Source organism: Triticum dicoccoides, chromosome 5B, assembly GCF_002162155.2.
Source record: "Triticum dicoccoides isolate Atlit2015 ecotype Zavitan chromosome 5B, WEW_v2.0, whole genome shotgun sequence".
NCBI lineage: Eukaryota > Viridiplantae > Streptophyta > Magnoliopsida > Poales > Poaceae > Triticum > Triticum dicoccoides.
Genome location: NC_041389.1, coordinates 550,336,987 through 550,341,768, shown reverse-complemented (window position 1 = coordinate 550,341,768; position 4,782 = coordinate 550,336,987). Strand labels below are relative to the sequence as shown.

The following is a 4,782-nucleotide window of genomic DNA, read 5'->3' as shown; positions in this document are numbered from 1 at the left end:
AGGAGAGGAGGAGGTCGCCGGAGAGGAGGAGGAGGTCGCTGGAGAGGAGAAGGAGGTCGCCGGAGAGGAGGAGAAGGAGTGGAGGAGAGGAGAGGAGGAGATGGAGTGGAGGAGAGGAGAGGAGGAGATGGACTGGAGGAGAGGTGGAGTGGAGGAGGTGCGCCCAGCCATATATACGACATAGTAATGGCGCACCGTGGGCAGGTGCGCCATTACTCACTTTTATTTTTATTTTTTTGACTTATTTTGAATTTTAAAGGCGGGAAGATACTAATGGCGCACCATGGGCCGGTGCGCCATTAGTAAGTTTTTTTATTTTTTTGACTTATTTTGAATTTTGAAGGCGGGAAGATACTAATGGCGCACCATGGGCCGGTGCGCCATTAGTAACTTTTTTTTATTTTTTTGACTTATTTTGAATTTTGAAGGCGGGAAGATACTAATGGCGCACCACGGGCAGGTGCGCCATTAGTGAGTTTGATTTTTTTTGAATTTTTTTGCCTCTCCAGATCTTAAAAGCCCCGTATATTTTTTCTGTTAGGTTTTTGAGGATTTTGAAAATGTTTAACGGGGTTCCCCGGGTTAAATTCGGATGTAACTTTTCGAGTAGATGATTTTTCATATAAAAAACTTTTTCATCCGAGTTAGTATGCAAAAGTTATGCCCATTTTTACAAATTCTCGAGAGATTTTGCAAATGAAGTCGAAATTCATATTTGCAAATTTTCCCAACAACTAGACCACATATCACATGGGAAACTTATTTTCTTTTATTTTTTGACATTTTCATCATTTTCTTTTATTTTTTTAAAAACTGAAAAGGCGATCCACCGGGGGGTGCATTCGGTGGAAGTGGTGGCCAAGTTACTAATGGCGCACCACTCCCACAGTGCGCCATTAGTAGTTTTGACAAAAAATTTAATTTTTTTTTACTAATGGCGCACCTGCGATGTGGTGCGCCATTAGTATTTGGACACTAATGGCGTACCAACACATGGTGCGCCATTAGTATATAGTAATGGTGCACCACATGTCTGGTGCGCCATTAGTGTCAATTCCATCTATAGCCCTTTTCCTAGTAGTGACAAATGCGGGCCAGTGATCTTTGATCTTCTCATATTTGCCGATGAATTCTGGTGTCTTTTTTTTTGACAAACTGGTTCAGCTCTTTCCTCCACCTCCTCATTAGGGTTGCCATCTTCTTAAGAGCACAAGACTTGATTAATTTCTCTTTAACTGGCTTCTCTAGATCCTCCTCTGGCGGTAGGGTGAAATTTGCCTTCAGCTCAGTCCAAAGATATTCTTTCTGCATATCATTGACATAAGACACCTCAGGGTCTTCCTCTTTAGGCTTATACCATTGCTGGATGCTGATCGGGATCTTTTCCCTAACAAGAACCCCGCACTGAGCAGAAAATGCCTTCCTTGTCCGGATGAGTTCAATCGGTTCGTCGTCGGGCGCGATTTCTATGATCTCAAACTTTTCATCCGAGCTCAACTTTTTCTTCGGGCCTCTTCTCCTTACCGAAGTTGTGCTCAATCCGGAGGGCTAGAAATTATAAGGAAGAAAGACGAGAGTAATTAATATGTGTACATATACCAAAACAATGAAAGCATCAATTAACTAGTCAGCACGGGCTTAACTAATATATATATACCTGGCCGGGCTCGGTTCGGTCACCGGAGTAGTCAGCACGGTCTCCTTCTTGTACCTCCATTGTGTCACCGGAGCCATCATGAACATAGTCCTCTTCTTGTACCGGCATTAATGGGCTGAAGCCATCATGAACATAGCCCTCTTCTTCACCCAGTTCTTCCAGCTGAGCAACAGTGTCGAAGAGAAATGACGCAACTTCATCCCTTCCATTTGCGATTATGTCCCCCAATATCGCTTCTGTTTCTTTGTCTCGGGAGTGCTCCATAGTTTCTGCAAATATTTACAACATGTCAATCGAGAGAGTTAATTTGTCGGGTAGGGGCGCGGCGGGAGGGGGTAGGAGACCAACATCGTTTTCTCTCTAGGGTTTGGGTGTCCTCGAGAGTTTTGGTCGAGCGAGAGGGCCGAGGGGGGGTGCTGCCGTTGAAAACGAACAGCCCGCACAGTACCTCACTCGGCTCGTTCTGCCGACGTGGCTAGCGCGAGGCAACGCCCTTGATGCGTAGGTTAATGGTTTTAATTGTTCTATCTTGAGCTTCGAATTCGGATTGCCCCGTGGCCCGCGAGGAGGTGGCCCAGCTCCAGCAAGCTTGAAGGATGCCAACCGCGTGCGCGATGAGGCCAAGGACGACGCCGTGCTGACGAGGAGGCCAGTAGTCTGAAGAAAGCAATATGTGGCTTATTTTGACAAAGATTATCCCATTTAAGGGAAATTATTTCATCTTAATCAAATTTAACCACAAATGTGTTGGGTTTTATTCCTTTTTATTTCATTTGCACTTCCTGCCAAGATGGTCCCATATGCCACTCAGACTTTTTTTCCTATCCAGCCAGACATGTTTACGTGTAGATGCATATGAATGTGACCTATGTGGCTATAATTGTGTTCAATACACATATTTCAATATGTGGTATGTACACATTTTTTCTTGCCGGTAATATGTGGTACATACACAAAGGGGATAAATATGAGGATCTAAAAATAGCCTATTATTTGATATTTTAAATACACAAATGTGTACTTCTTGTATTGCTCATATGTTGTAGCATTTTTTTGCAGGGATCCGAGGGACTGTTTGTTAATGAAATATTACACATTACATAGAATACACAAGCGCACATGTAGATTACACATTACATAGAATACACAAGCCAGCCACCAGCCACCTAATTCATATCCAGCAATCCACTTCACTTTCTTTTCCTCGAGACCATGGCGGAACCCTCCACTCTTCGGAGAAGTCCGAGACTTGGAGGCCAAGCGGCTGGGACACATCACGGATCTGTTGTGCCAGCTCCTATGGTGCATCACCCATAGGCTCCCGTCAAGCCGAGACGTCGCTAGCTTCCAACTGACAGTCAGGCCCGTGTTCCGGCACGTCTGCAGATGTTTAGGGAGCTGGATTTGCTATATCCGACTGCAAATGCTTCGATAGATGCAACGTGGAAGAGAGATGCAGTGAGGCCACACTGCCAGACTACATGACACATGTCTTGCAAGTGCTAATTCAACGTGAGAGAGCGTACGCGGAGAAGGTGAAAATTGGCGGTAATTAGGAACGCATTCAATGCATTCCAACTATATACTCCCTCCGTTCTAAGGTGTATTATTTTCGGCACAGTGACCAAGGCACATAATTATAGACAAGTTAGGACGAAATTACCCTTGAGAAATTTATTAGTTAGTGGCAAGTAAATCAGTTAGTCCAGTAAATTAAAGGTACATGCAATCGACAGAGAGATACTTTCCTTCCTTCTCTACAAGAAGAGATAAACACAACCGGGAGAGAGATACTTTCCCTTTTCTAGAGGGCTAACAAGGGAATTATGTGGAATTAGAAGAAATGCATTTTACATTCTGAAATTTTATAAAAAAATAATACACCTTATATATAGGAATGGAGGGAGTATATCCCACACGATACTAAATATGCTTTGGCTACAGCAATTAAAAAACAAATATTTTCCGCTAGATACCAACTAAATATGCTTTGGCTGCAGCAATTAAAACAAAATATTTTCCTCCACCACCACAACTGCTTTGAATCCCTTCAACGTGTTCTCCGCCACCAGATCCGCTCCATCACCTCCTCACAATGGACGTCGCCACGCTTAGGGGCCAACTAAACACCCATATCGCATCCATGTTCGACCTGGTGAGTCCATCCCCTCGGTGTCCCTCCCATCTAGACCCCGGCCGTGTGGTTGTTCCGGCGGGCTGGCTGCCTAGTTTATCTTTGCCTTCTCGTGATGTGATCCATCTAGGGCATGCTAGACTAGAATCTCCAGAAACTGCAGTCCATGGAGGAGGATGGCAGCGCAACCCCGGCATAGTGCTCCAGTCCCGATACTCGTTCAAAAGAACAGGTTTGGGGCTTGGCAGACAGCCATGGTTGCCGTCGCCGTCGAGAGTAGTCGGCACTTCATATGGATGGAGATGGATTTGATCGGGAGCAAGAGTAGATTTCAACGTATGGACATCAGATGGGCAGATGCATTGATCATGGAGAAGCTGATGATAAAATATATTAGCAAGAAGTTGGCAGCAAATTGGAAAGTTTTGACGGGCAAGAGAGGAAGAGGAATGCATTGAAACGTGCCTAGCTGTTCTGCTCTGGCGTACGTGAGTGAACGTGCTCGCGTTTTCTTCTTTCTATAAATTTGAGTCGTGTGTTTCTAACCTTTTTTTTTACGGTTTTTGTCGGTTTTCTTCTGAATCGACCTAGATTTCCTTATGTCTAAATTAAATTGATTGATGAAAATACAATTTCCATCAATTCCCGCAAAGTCCACTTTTCACTGAATGGGAGTTGCATTTTTATAAATTTACTGCTTGGGCATGATTTTTAGGAGTAGCACAACAATTATTTTAAACACGGATGTTTCGACGAGAATAATGTCTCCATCGTGCGTGTAAGAAGTTTTGACTAAACTTTAGCAGGTTCTATATTAGTAAGTTGCCTGAAATTGCAACATGTGCTATGTTTTATTTCATTTGAGAATGAAGAGGATTCCAGGCGCAACACCATGCCAGAGACGACAACTAGCAGCAATGAGGTGTCGCGACCTCGGCCAGGCCAAGCCAGGACCGTGTCAGAGACGGGGCATCATCAGTGGACGTGAGGA

General features: G+C 44.3%; 1 pseudogene; it reads left to right on the top strand.

The window, feature by feature from the left end:
* Positions 1 to 4,782, top strand: part of LOC119310051 — an 11,939-nt pseudogene that overhangs the window by 5,625 nt on the left and 1,532 nt on the right.